The following is a 15,842-nucleotide window of genomic DNA, read 5'->3' as shown; positions in this document are numbered from 1 at the left end:
AGGACTTACAGCAAATTAAATGTTCTAGGTCAGATAGGAATGGATGTGAACAGGCATACATTACCCCTTAATTTTTTTTTTAAGTAAAAAGCCAAGAAATAAAAAGCCAAAGGTGAGATTACAAAAGTTACTTTTTTACTTCTGTGCATTGAGCTACTGTAATCTTGATTTTAGTTACGGATTTGTAGCAGTTAGCTATACAAAACATAAGCACTGTTCTGAAAAAAATATTTCTTTAACTATATATCTATCTGTACAACTCATAACTGGAAATATTATATCCAGGAGGCTTTCTCATGAGGTATCTTTATCCTTTCAGTAATTATTTTCTTTTTATTTTACAGAAAGCAGGAAATTCTTTATGGTCGGGGCAGATGAAAAGCTGCCACATAATAGCTCAGAAGGCAAAGTCCCTTGTTTTACCAGCTGTTTAGGCATCTGTGGACTCATCCTTGATTTGAAGGGTCTGAACTAAGTCTGTCCCTCAAAACTGGCCCATACAGTCTCATGCGCCCACCTCTTTCATGATAGTCTATGGGCCTAGAGGGAAGGTGCTGGTATAGTCTTAATAGCAGGGCGTTTATAGTGAAAAACAGATCAGGCCCAGTGGCATGCCACATGAGAGAGATTTGCATCTCTAGTTTTCAGAATATCATGATACTGGTTTCCTTGGAATTAAAAAAAGGAGAGACAAATAACATTAATATTTTGAAAATCGAAAGAGTATTTGTGTGTCAGAACAGTAAAAGGAAACTATTCAATCAGGCCGTCAACTAAAAATATAAAGAAAAATTATAATCTGGTACTCTTTAGAGGGTTACTATAGCCAAGAAGTAATTCATGATTCAGCCTGCACTCCAAAACAAAAATCAGGACTGAAATTTAGTAACAAGTGTTACACTTTTCTTTTGAAACAATTTCTCTTAATAGCCCTTCTTTTCTATTAAAGAGAAATAACAGTAAGACCAATTTGTATGCAAAGTAAGTTTTAGGCTTATTATACTTGGCCTGAATATTTGCATAAACTACAGCAAGAATTGATTGGCCATACAGGTTCCTTTTAAGTTGGCTTTGCTGGAACTTTACCTAAAAATACGTAATTCTAATCAAAGCCTTAGAAAAGTAACCAGTGTCTCCAATTGTCATTTAAAAAAAAAAAAAAAAAAAAAAAAAAACTCTTAGGAAACTTATGCGAATAACTATATTGTCATAAATATCAGAATACTCACAAACAGATTCTGAATTTTGGAGAACTCAGAGAGAGATAAATTTGCTCACAGAAATATATTTTATTCAATTGCTCTAAAGTATAAATAATTCAGATGAAAAAAATTTGCCTGACTCTTCTTTAATTAGTGTAGCAGCTTCCAAACAGGATGTCATTTGTCAATCTTGGAACTGTTGTCCACAAGCCAAACAACTCTTGTTAGATGAGAGCTGTCTATCAGGCACTGTAGAATCTAGCAGCTCCTCATATAGTAAAAATCAGTCCTAGAGGAAAAAGAGGTTCCTTGCTTATGAGTACTCTCTTCCTTGCATTCCCCAGGTAGTAAGATCCTACATAAAAAGGATTTGGGTCCCCAGCAAGGGGTTGGGCCAAGGGATTCAGGACCTTTTCTAAATCTCTATCTTAGTTTGTCTCAACATTGCACCAGGCAATGTGAGCTTTCTCATCATAACCTTTGCCTTTTGTTAAATTTTCCATTCTGGGGCGAATAGTGTCTTAAGACCTTTGCTTTAGCCACCTCAGCTTTTATCTTATCGTGTCTTAATAACCATTCAAATATTTTCATCACTCCATTTGCCTTTCCCATCTTTTAGAATTACCCTCAACGTTTTATTTAAGCATCTGCAAGACATATGATGGATAGCAAATTAGATAAGGCTACTCAAACAGTTGTATGATTCTGTGGAAGTAATGTTACCCAGAGTGCCCATGTAAAAGGCACCCCCTTAACCCCCAAATTTCCAATGACCTGAACAATAGGCATATTCAGTGGGAGAATATCCCACACATGATAAAGCCAGTTCCATATGGCTTGCATATGAAGCATATCGACTGCCTCATCTGTAGTACACCACTTGGCATTTTATAGGGAGAGTTGAATAGTCCCCTTCTCAGGGTAAACAGATCTTACAGTGATGTTTATCTGATCCATTAGGCTGGTTATTCCCTCAGGAATAATTTCCTGTGCATTTGGATCACATATACTCATCAGCAATTGTTTAATAGTGAGTGTAACCAAAACACACTCTTTCATTCTGTACCATTTAAAATTAAGGATTTTAATAATTATATAACTAGGATTACTTAATTTAAACATAACGTAACCTTTAGATTTTAAATTGCTGGAGAGAATTGAGATCAAATTTATCTTAAAGTAATTACTTTCTCAATCCACTATAGTAAAGTTTTCTCAGGAAGTCGATGATACCAATCTACAAAATAGAACAACTCCTTTACATTATACCCTCTCATTTTAAGAGTTACTTGGTTTTGACCTTTCCCCACATTGACTATCTTCATGGCAACCACAGGTCTCAGATTTACCTTTTGTGGATAACTTGGAGGCTTGTGGCCTGAACTGGGACAGACCCACACCAGGTCTTGGTTTGGCCTTAAGGACCAAGCAAGTACTTTTTAACTTTTATTTTAACTATTACAGATAATAACGAAGAGATTGAATGTTTTGCTTTTTACTTATTAGTTTGCACATCTGTAGGCATCCATTGAATGTAGGAGTATGACCATCTCCAAATTCCACTGGTAACTTACCTTTAATAACTGAATGCAGCCCAACTGCATCTCCATATCATGGGTGACCACGTGGCCACCCCAGAGTCAAGGATTCTCATCCCTCATCTTTATATATTTCTCTCTATCCATTTAGTTTTATTTAGAGAATTTCTTCTTTATTTTAAAGTATTTTAAAATAGTCTATTAAAAAATACATTTTCTTTAGCAAAATCTACATCCTTGTGTTTTTATAAACTTTAGCAAAAATACCTTTTATTCTCCTACTATTTTAAGCCTCAGTAATCCAAATTCCCAATGGGGGAAAAAAAACAAACTAGGATTACTTAAACATAACATGACTTCCAGATTTTAAATTACTGGAGAATTGACATTACATTTACCAAATTAATCTTTCCAAAGATTACTAGTCATGTGAACTACAAGGCATCTGACCTAGATTCTGTCAAATCTGGTTAAGTATTAAATTCTTTAAGGCAATTCATTAGAGCTCTTTCATATAGTTTGATGTGAAACAGAACTTTGACATGTCATATGTAAACATATAGACATAGCAGACATACAGAAAAAAGCAAATCTAAAACATTTTTAATGTCCTTGTTTTCAAAATGTCTCTCCCTTACTTTAGAGTATTGATTTAAAAATGTTACAGGAGCCAACAAAAGTTGAAAGAGAAAGTTTCCATTCAAGGCCTTCTCAAAACAGAGAAGCAACTGAAGCAGCAGGGTACAACTTCTGAGATACCAATCTGAATAATTTGAAGAAGAAACATATTCAAAAATTTAAAAATTAGGCCAGGCACGGTGACTCACATCTGTAATCCCAGGACTTTGGGAGGCCAAGGTGGGCAAATCACGAGGTCAGGAGATCGAGACCATCTTAGCCAACATGTTGAAACCCTGTCTCTACTAAAATACAAAAAATTAGCTGGGTGTGGTGGTGCATGCCTTTAATCCCAGCTACTTGGGAGGCTGAGGCAGGGTAATTGCTTGAACAGGGAGGCGGGGGCTGCAGTGAGCTGAGATCGCACCACCTGGTGACAGAGCAAGACTCCATCTCCAAAAAAAAAAAAAAACTAAAAACTAAAACTTCTTGTATTAAGAGTAACAATATTTTTAATAAAATCTTGTTCTAACCAGTTCTTCAGTTTTGTGTGTGTATTTGTTATATGAAAGTCCAAGTTTTAGAAAAATTTTTATAATTTATTTTAATTATAGCCTCCTTAATCAAATAACATTTTTATAAACTTCTTTTTTACTGATCTTACTACAACTTACAGAAACCATTCCTAACATGCTTGAACTTTCTGGTTTTCACTAAATATCCATTTTTCTTGAACAACCCAGTCCCTTTTACTTTAGGAGAAAAAAATTCACCATGTAAAATTCTTTCTCATATAAAACTACTTTTCATTTAAGATGTATTATCAAAAATTCTTTTGATGCCTATAATTTTCTTCACATCTTTCTTGTTTCCTGGTTCTTTTTACCTGGTTTTATATATAACTTTTAAATAAGCTCTGAATTAGATAAAAACTATTCACTTTTTAAGAAGAAGACTTTTTTAGAAGGAACATTTTCTTATAATGTAATTTTATTTTTTTAAATTGGAAAATAACCTGACATTTAATGAAATGTCTATTAATTTAACTTTAGATTCTAAATTATGACAAGTTCATTTATAAGTATTAATTTCATTTACCTAATTATGTTATTTTAATAATTTAGCTAGATTATTTATAAAAACTGTGATAGTCATCATCTAAAATCATGTTCCTGTCTACCATTTTCATAGCCTGTGAATTTCAGGTGTTTACCTGAGTAATATAAGCTCAGGATTAAATATGTGCTTATTTTACAAATAATTCAAGATGCAGCTGTTTCTATTAAACCAGCAATATTAAATGTCTTATTTAGCAAACATCACCCAAGCAAAGATCATTGTTTTGCGCTGGGTTTACAGCTTTATAACCCTTATGCCAAATTTTAACACTATAGTATTTGACAGGGGTAAGTATGAAATTGATTAATAAATGCAAACAAAAATGTATGTTGACAATTCTTAAGACATTTCTAATATTACTTTACCAACAATTTTAAAGCCAGTTATTAAACATTTTACTTAAGTCATGTGAGCTTGAAAAGCATTTGGGTTTATTAATTAATTCATGAATGCTCTTTAAGCCAATTCGCTACCTTGTGGCCAAAAACATATAGTAAAATAAATGTAAGTACACATAAACACACACATACAAATGAAGCAGTATACAGTCACTGGAGCAGTCTTGATGTCTGAGGTAATACCCAGAGTTGTTTGCCTCACAACCAAAAAAATTAAGGAGCGCAGACACCAAGGGTGAGGTTGGAGCAAAAGTTTAATGAGTGGAAGAGGAAAGCTCTCCACAGCGGAGGGGTGTCTGAGAGGGTTGCCGTTTCACACTTGAATGCAAAAATTTATAAACAAATGAATGGAGCTGGGTGTTTCATTTGCATAGGGCACAAAAAAAACCAGTTTGGGCTGGGTGTCTTATTTGCATAAGGTGCAAATTCTTGTTAGCTCCACCCCATTCCTCTAGTGCATATGTGGGTCCTTAGCCTGAGTTACTACATATTGTTTTATTTCCCTTACTGCACATGGGTCAGGAGATGGAATTTTCCACTGTGGACATGTCTGGCTCCATGTAACCTTTTTTATATATACAACTGTAGGCCAGTCTTAGGCAAGCCCTCTTATGCAAGTTCCCTTATCTGTGTATGCCCAAAAAGGAAAGGAATGTGCTCACTGAAGCCCACCATGTATAGGCAGAGCTCGCTGGTTGCACCAAAAACAAAGATGTTGAACCTTGCTTTCTTATCTGTGCTTGCAGCTTGATTTATTCCAGGCTGCTCTTTTATTGGAGGGACTTCTACAGTGCATCCTAACTATCTGCCTAACCAGTACCTTCCTGTCTCCTCTGTCACAAACTCTGTTGAAATAAGGGTGTAAATACATGAGTGAATTGACAGACACTTGACCAAGGTTCAGAAAATCTGCAACCAAATTCCAAATCAGCATATGTAATTTTTACAATGCAACAGTTTTCTGTACTTGAATTATTTTCTAACACCTTTGGATTCTTAGGCTAAAACAAAATATAAAAAAGAGTAGTCTTGCCTTCAGATTTTCAGAAGGTTTAATTGATTGTACATTCCTCAATAGATAATCATAGGAATTAGGACTACAGCTGTGTAAAAATTGACATTCTAAGCGATGTTTTCACAAGAAAATGAAAACAATAAAAACTGCCTGAGAAACATTTTAAACTTCTTATCAAATTTAAAACCTCTTCCAATAAACAATGGAATACTCTTCAGCTATAAAAAAGAATGAAATACTATTATTTGCAGCAACATGGATGAGCCTTGAGGAATTATCATGTTGAGTGAAATATATCAAGCACAGAAACATAAATAGCACAAATACAGCATGTTCTCTCATATATTGGAGTTTTTTAAAATGAGCTCATTGAAGTAGAGAGTAGAATTGCAGTTATTAAAAGCTACGAAGGGAAAGGGAGGAAGATGGGCAGAGGCTGGTGAGGAAATACAAAATTACAGCTAGATAAGATAAATCAGTTCTAGTGTCCTGTAGCACTGTAGGGTGAATATCATGAACTATAATTTATTGTATATTTTCAGAAAGCTAGAAGATAGGATATTGAACATTCATAACACAAAGAATAAATGAGGTGACACATTTGCTAATTATCTCGTTTTGATCATTATATATTGTATACACATATTGAAATATCATCCTATATCTCATAAATATGTATAATTATTATCTGTCAACTAAAAATAAAAGGGAAATAAAAGAAATATGTAGATGGGAAAAATACAATAAAAAACAGCTAAGGGAGTGGAAAATAATTGTCTCTGGAAATGGACCAGGAGGAGAGGAGCAGTAATACTCTGTTATACATATTTTATAATCTGACTTTCAAAATATGTACTTATATCACTTTGAAATGTTAAAACTAATGTTTTAAATGAAAAAAAAAAATAGTGCACAGTTGGTAATGGGGAGTAGAGAGTTTGACACTATGGCCTTGTCCTTTATGTTTTCTTGACACTTTTGGGTGTCTTGTGAATTCAGTCTGTAAGTCCTGAGGATTCAGATATTTCTTGATATCTGGTTCCACTGGAGGCCATTTCAGACAGAAAAATATAACATTTATAAACTAGAAAAAATATACAGTCAAAATACTCTAGAAAATTGAGAGTTATTTGCAACATGGTCCTGATAATGGACAGGACTTGGGAAAGTGTTTCAAAATAAATATTAGGTAGAATAGCATGTACTTCAAATTTCTATTAGCGAAGAGAGGAATGAAGAATAATCCCCTAAACCCAGTCGTTCTCACCTTTTTAGAATTATGATATTAGTTAACATGCAAACCTCACAGATATTTCAGACTCAGTTCCATGCCACTACAATACAACAAATATCACAAGAAAGTGAGTGACATAAATTTTTTGTTTCACAGTGCATATAAAAGTAACTTTTATGATATATTGTAGTCTACTTAGTATGCAGTAGCTTATGGCTAAAGAAACAATGTGCACATCTTAATTAAAGCATATTTTATTGCTAAAGAGTGCTAACAATCACCTGAGCCCTCAGCAGCCAGTGGTAAGTTTTGCTAGCGGAGGGTCTTGCCTTGATGTAGATGGTTGCTGACTGATCAGGGTGGTGGTTGCTGAACGTTGGGGTGACTGTGACAATTTCTTAAAATACGACAACAAAAAAGTTCACTGCATTGATTGAATCTTCCTTTCAAGAAAGATTTCTCTTTTGCAGTCGATGCTGTTTGACAGCATTTTACCCACATTAAAATTTATTTTTTCCCAAACATTTATTTTAGATTCAAGAGGTACATGTGCAGATTTGTTACCTGTGTATATTGTATGATGCTGAGATTTGGGGTAATAATGTTCCCGTCACCCAGGTACTACTGAGAATAGTACCCCAAATTGGAATCAATCCTCTCAAAGCCTGCTACTGCTTTATTAACTAAATTTGCGTAATATTCTAAATCCTTTGTTGTCGTTTCAACAACATTCACAATATTTTAACCAGGAGTAGATAACATCTGAAGAAACCATTTTCTTTGTTCAATCATAAGAAGCAGCTACTCATTCATTGAAGTTTTGTCATGAGATTGCAACAAGTCACTAATATCTTCATACTCCACTTCTAATTCTAGTTATTTTGCCATTTCCAGCACATCTGTAGTGCCTTTTTCCATTGGAGTCTTGACCTCCTCAAAGTCATTCATGAGGGTTACAATCAATTTCTTCTAAACTATTAATATCAATGTTTTGACTTCCCCTCATGAATAATGGATGTTCTTAATGGCATCTAGAATGGTGAATTCTTTCCAGAAAGTATTCAATTTACTTTTTCCATATCTATCAGAGGAATCACTAAGGCAGCTATAACCTTTAAACACGTATTTCTTGAATAAGACTTAAAAGTCAAAATTACTCCTTGATGCATGGGCTGCAGAATGGATGTCATGTAAGCAGGCATGTAAACAATACTAATCTTTGTGTATATCTCCATTAGAGATCTTGGGTGACCAGTTGGAGTATCCATAAGTGGTCATATTTTAAAAGTAATCTTTCTTTTTCTGAAAGTAGGTTTCAACAGTGGGCTTAAAGTATTCAGTAAACCGTGCTGTAAACAGATGTGCTGTCATCTAGGCTTTGTTATTTCATTTACAGAGCACAAACAGAGTAGGTTTAGCATAATTCTTGAGGGCCCTAGAATTTTGGAAATGGTAAATGAGCATTGGGTTAAAGTCATCAGCTTCATTAGCCCTAACACGTTTACAATTAACTTACGTAAATGTCCTGTAGTCTGATCAATGCAACATAACTGAAAATGGATTGACCATCTCTTGTCTATTAATAATTACTCCCTGTTGTATTCATAAATGGGTTTATTACTGTCAGATCAATCACTAAGACCACCAGTGCTTACAAAAGCAAGAAGAATTCATTGCTCTCCAGGCAAGTGAGAACTAGGAATGTCACTCAAGGGACAGTTCTCAGGGTCTCACCAAGTTAAATGCAGAAGAGCCATACTCAATACAGAAAGAGGAAAATTTGTCCACATTAAAATTTGGAAGGCTATGATTTGAATGTATAAAGAGGAATTTTAAAATCTCTGGGAATTGGACATTGCACTGGTTCATATTACAAGAGTGTGGGCACAGAGGTCATACTTTCATATTAGCTGTAATAATAATTTTGTCCTCTCAGGGCAGGCTGCAAACTTATGGGCCAGGACTTCATTTCAATTGGCTATGTACACCAATACCATACATTTTGTGCCACGCTGGGTACATAGTGCTTGCCAAAAATATTTGTTGAATAAACAAATGAGCACAAGTTATACAAACTTTGCATCATCCCCAGAAATATTTGTCTTAATAATATAAATGATTATTTCCATTCTCAGCACAGTGATGTGCCTTTTCATGTCTTTGCTTCAACTCCAAGAGATTTTCCTCTTCAGTGTGGGTTTTTGCATGGTTCTTAACTGATTTTTATCTTCAGTTAATATCCACAGTTATCATATATATATATATATATACACACACACACACACATGTGATTGATATTTATTAGCTTAATAAGTGGTTTTGATACATCAATAATACTATCTGAATCATATAATTTCTGTGTATGATAAAAAGCGAGGATGCCACCATCTTTTTAATGACATATTAATTAAATTAATGTCATATCTCTCCTCCTGGAGGAACATGGGGGTGCTCAGAGTAGCCCATAGTGTGGTATAAAAGAATAATCAAAACTGAGGGATGATATTAGGAGAAGTAAAAATCAAAAGTCATGTGATTTTTCATAGCTTGACAGATCATTTCTTTTCACTGATGAATAATATTCCATTATCTGGATGTACCACAGTTTATTTATCTATTTACCTGCTAAAGGACATCTTGATCACTTCCATGTTTTGGTAATTATAAGTAAAGGTGCCATAAGCATCCAAGTGCAGTTTTTTGGATGGACATAAGTTTTCAGCTCCTTTGTGTAAATGTCAAGGAGTATGATGGCTAGGTTGTATGATAAGAGTGTGTTTAGTTTTGTAAGAAACTGCCAAAATGTCTTCTAAAGTGGCTGTACCAGTTTTCATTTCAGTCAACAATGAATGAGAGTTCCTGTTGCTCCATATCCTCACCAACATTTAGTGTTTTCAGTGTGTTGGATTTTTGTCATTCTAATGCATATGTAGATTTATCTCAGTGTTGTTTCAATTTGTAATTCCGTAATGACATATGAATTTGAATATCTTTTCATATACTTACTTACCATCTGTATATATTCTTCAGTGAGATGTCTGTTCAGGTCTTTTGCTAGTTTTTAGTTTTTAATTTATTTTTAATTGTCCCATAATAATTATACACATGTATGGGGTACATAATGACATTACAATACATATAATGCATAGTATCAGATAAAAGTGATAGGCATATCCATCCTCTCAAACATTTATAATTTCCTTTCCTTGTGTTGGGAACAGTTAATATAGTCTTTCTAGCCATTTGACACCACATAATATATTATTGTTAACTATAGTCATCCTACAACGTTGTAGAAAACTAGAATTCATTTTTCCTATCTAGCTGTAATTTTGTATCTTTTAACAAGTGTCTCTTTATCTCCCTTTCTCCCTACTCTTCCCAGCTTCTAGTATCCTCTGCTCTACTTTTTACTTTTATGAGATCAACTTTTCTAAACTTCCACATATGAGTGACTGTGGTGTTTTACTTTCTGTTCATGGCTTATTTCACTTAACATAATGTCCTTCAGTCCCCTCCAGGTTGCCAGGAATGACAGAATTTTATTCTTTTTATGGCCAAATAGTATTCCATTGTGTATATATACACCATGTTCTTTAAATCCATCCATCTGTTGTTGGACATCTATGTTCATTTCATATATTTGTTCTTGTGACTAGTGCTTCAATAAACATCAAGTTGCATATGTCTCTTCAATATATTGATTTTTTTCCTTTGGATAAATGCCCAGTAGTGGTATTGCTAGATTATATGGTTGTTCTATCTGTAGTTTTTTTGAGAAGCCTCTATACCATTCTCCACAGTGGTTGTACTAATTTACATTCCTATTAACAATGTATAAGAGTTTTCCTTTCTCCACATCCTTGCAAACATTTGTTATTTTTTATCTTTTTCATAATAGCCATCCTAACTGGAGTAAGATGATATGTCATTGTGGTTTTGATTTGCATTATCCTGATGATCAGTGATGTTTAACTTTTTTTCATACATTTTTTGGCTATTTGTATGTCTTTTTTTGAGAAATGTCTGTCCCACATATTTTGCCCATTTTAAAAATCAGACTGTTATTTTGTTGTTGAGATGAAGTTCCTTGTATATTCTGAGTAATACTCCCTTATCACATTAATAGTTTGCAAATATTTTCTTCCCTTCCACAGGTTGTCTTTTCTCTCTGTTGATTGTTTTCTTTGCTGTGTGATACGGTTTGACTGTGTCCCCACCGAAATCTCAACTTGAATTGTATCTCCCAGAATTCCCACATATTGTGGGAGGGATCCAGGGGAAGGAAATTGAATCATATCGAATCATGGGGGCCAGTCTTTCCTGTGCTATTGTCATCATAGTGAATAAATCTCATGAGATCTGATGGGTTTATCAGGGGTTTCAGCTTCTTTATTTTCCTCTTGCTGTCACCACATAAGAAGTGCCTTTTGCCTCCCACCATGATTCTGAGGCCTCCCCAGCCATGTGGAACTGTAAGTCCAATTAAACCTCTTTTTCTTCCCAGTCTTGGGTATGTCTTTATCAGCAGCATAAAATGGACCAATACACTGTGCGTTTTTAAATCTGGTTATTTGTTTGCTTATTCTGAAAGTTAAGAATTTCTTGTATATTTTTGATGAGGTCTTTATCTGATATGTCCTTTGCAAATATTTTTTTCCAATCTGTGCTTGTCTTTTCATTGTCTTGACAGTGCCTTTTGCACAAAAAAGTTTCTAGGATTAATTAATTCTAGATTATCAATTATTTTATTTATTAATCATGACTTTGGTATTGTACCTAAAAAATTATTGCCAAATCCAAAGTCATTTAGATTTTTCTTCTATGCTATTTTCTTGGTGTTCAATTGTTTTACATTTTATTTTTAGGTCTGTGATCCACTTTGAGTTAATTTTTGTGAAGCGTCTATGGCCATCTTTAGATTCATTTTCTTGCAAGCAAATTTCCAGTTGTTCCAACACACTTATTGAAAAGACAAACATTTCTCCATTGTGTTGCCTTTGATCCTTTTTCAAAGATGAGTTGACTATAACTATATGTGTCTCTTTCTGGGTTCTCTATTCTGTTCCACTAATCTTTTGACTATTCTTTTGCTCATTAATTACAGCGTATTGACTACTGCAGCTTTGAACATGCATCTTTAAGTTAAATTATTTATTAAATATCACATAACATTCCAAATATAAGAAATAAAGATATAAGAAATCATTTTCTTATATGCTGTTCTCATTATTGTTTCAAAAAACTCATACACAATATAGACATGAAAGATTGAGTTTTAATAGCAACACTAGTATTTGAAATAGTACTGCCATTGAAATCATTTTTCTGTTTTACTGTAAATTACTACTGCACTTTAAAAGGGATATTTGCAACTCGAGTTAATTTTAAAACATGCACATAACTCAGAAATGATGTATGACATATTCAGAAAACAGATTTATAGTCAGCATTTGGAAAGACAAGAAAACATAGAAGCCCTATTATAATTAAACGTTAATTCATCAGGAATATTTCAAAAACTGAAATAGCAATTATGAAAATATTTTTAAGTCTATTGAAGACCAAGACATATTTAAAAAAATAATCTTCAACACCAAAGAAGCACTTTTGATAGCAGAAGACATCCTTGTTCCTATAAGTGCAGCATTTCCATAGGTTAAATTTCACCAACAAATTGGCTTGCAATTGGTTATTTTTTAAAATTTAAACTTTTATTTCAGATTTGTGGGAGCACATGTGCAAGGTTTTTACCTGTGTATATTGCGTGATGATGAGGTTTGGGGTATGATTGATCCCATCACCCAGGTACTGAGTATAGTACCCAAAAGTTTTTTGTCCCTTGCCCCTCTCTCTCCCTTACCCCTCTAGTAGTGCACAGTTTCTATTGTTGCCATCTTTATGTCTATGAGTGGGTAATTTTTGTTATTAGCATTGATTTTACTTGTACATTCCTTGGTGGCATGGTAAATTGAGGTAATCTGTTGTTATTAAACAACCGGTACGTATCCACTGTTTAGAAACAAAGAGGAGAAATTGCATATTAAGTATCCAGGAAGTGAGAGAATACTAAGAAACAATTTAGCATAAGTGACAACTTTTCTTCTCCACGTAGGGTGCAGAAAAGGTACAAAATTGAGAGTGCACTTAAAATGACAAACAACACTGATTAGAAATTCTGGAAAGCATTTGTCTTTATGAATTAAGAACCATTCACCAAAAAAATCTCTCAGTTAGAGGTCTGCCGTGTAGGTGAAGTAAGCATGCATCTATTTTGAAGGGAAGCTATTTATTTCGTACAAAATAATTGTCTACAGTAAATCATAACTAATAGAAATGGTATCTTACAAGATAAACTTACACACGAGAATTTAAATGTGAACATAAAGCCTACTGATAAAATATGTGGAGTTTCTGCTTTTTAGAGTAAGCAAGTCTATAATTAATATAACCATTCAAATATACCAGTAGTGGTATAAATTCATTAATGATACACGTAATTGAAATCCAATTCAGAACAATTTTTACAGTTTTTAAACAAATTCTTAATTTCTTCTGCCATATATGGATAGGAAGGCAATATTGAATTAGGCAGTCTAGCATTTTCTGCATGTTTATGATCACATTTAAGTTCCATTGCTCTTATAACATTTCCTGAAGCTGCCTATGTTTATCCAGGCCTTCTTTTTTATATTAAGATTTATACCATGTACATTTAGAAAACTCATTCAGGAGAAGTCCAAGCCAGGTAAATATTGTTGTGTGTCAAGATTTGATGTGTAATGTGATGTTTTTCAATGAATATTGATTAAGTGTAGAAATTTCTTGCATATCTGGCCTTTCCACCTTGTGTTTCAGTAATTCTAATTACAAAAGAAAAGTGATAACTCAAATGAGGATAGAATAAATTATTTGCAAAGGGCTCATTGATATGAATAGCTTGTTGGTTTTTTTTTTAGCTTACACCTTCACGTTGCTGCCTTGAGTTGAAAAGCAAGTCAAAACTGAATGACAAATTCTCTAGTATATCTTTCTAAGAAGATTGTTATGAGAATTAACTGAGATAATATATATAAAGTGTCAAGTACATAATAATTAATCGACACTAGTTATCATTATGATATATAAATTAACAAAAATGATTGATATGTTTATTTTTAGCCTTCTAAATTTCTGATAACCAAGGTATAAATATATATATAATTTTTTAATGATTTCCAGTACACGATTAAATTTTTTTGAGACTGATATCTGTATCAAAAAAATCAAGCAGTTCAAATAAAATATATTCGTAAAGTATAAATATTTTTATTTTTAATTCCACAGCAACAAGTAAAATTTTACTTACACATATCTTAGGATATATTTAATGCTTGCCTTCAAAATATCCATTCCTTCTTTCTTCAGCAATAATTCAAAATGTGTATTCGAAGACTCACCTCTGCAGGGTTCTCATTTTAAATTTTTATTCTTTCTTTCAAGAATCAAACAAGTGTCCTGCATTCCTTTGAACAAAGTCTTTTTATTGACATATAATAGTTGTACATACTTTGGGGGTGTATGTGCTATTTTGATACTTGTATACTATGTGTAATGATCAAATTGGGGTAATTGAGATATCCATCACCTCGAACATTTATTTTTTCTGTGTGTTAGGAACATTATAATTCTTTTCTTTTAACTACTTTGAGATATACAATAAATTCTTATTAACTATATATTTTTACTATACTATCAAATACTCGAACTTATTTCTTCAACATAGCTGTGTTTTGTACCCCTTAACAAACTTATCTTCATCCCCCTTTTCCTTTCCAGCCTCTAGTAACCATCATTCTTCTATCTTCGAAAGATTCACTTTTTCAGCTCCCACATATAAGTGAGAAGATGCAATATTTGTTTTGTGCCTGGCTTATTTCACTTAACATAATGACCTTCAGTTCCAGCCATGTCACTGCAAATGACAGGATTTCCATCTTTTTATAGCTGAATAATATTCCAATGTGTATGTATACCACATTTTCTGTATCCATTCATCCTTTAATGGACACTAAGGTTGATTCCACATCTTGGCTGTTGCAAACAGTACTGCAATAAACAAGGGAACACAGATATCTCTTTGATATACTGATTTCCTTTCTTCTGGATATAGACCCAGCAACCAAAATCACAATGAGTTACCATCTCACTCTAGTTAGAATGGCTACTATTAAAAAGACAAAAAATAACAAATTCTGGCAAAGATGCAGAGAAACAGGTATATTCATACAGTGTTGGTGGGAGTGTAAATTAGTGCAGCCCTTGTGGAAAACAATATGGAAGCACCACAAAAACTAAAAATAGAGCTACCATATAATCCAAAATTATTTTTTAAGCAGAGGGCATATGACAAAAGAAAAACCAAATGGAGATTTTTGTAAGAGAGCCAAGAAAAAGAAAAATTTTTCTTTTTATGTATCAGTTTTTTTTTTTTTTTTTTTTTTTTTTTGAAAAAATTCTATACTCTGTGATGTTTTGGCATCTTAAAAAGCTTGCTGGACAGGGAGAGACTTCCCTTCTCAGAGCTAGCACTTTCTTAGTGTTAGCAAAAGGCTTGGGCCTATAGCAGGTCTGTCATATACAAACCAATCAATCTCAGTCTATAGATCCAACCACCTCATTTTCTCTCACATACCAAGCCCGTATTTCTCCTGCCTTAAATCTCAAAAGGGCCAGGTA

This window comes from Chlorocebus sabaeus, chromosome X (assembly GCF_047675955.1).
Source record: "Chlorocebus sabaeus isolate Y175 chromosome X, mChlSab1.0.hap1, whole genome shotgun sequence".
Lineage (NCBI taxonomy): Eukaryota > Metazoa > Chordata > Mammalia > Primates > Cercopithecidae > Chlorocebus > Chlorocebus sabaeus.
The sequence above is the reverse complement of the archived record's forward strand: the minus strand, read 5'-3'. Positions refer to the sequence as shown.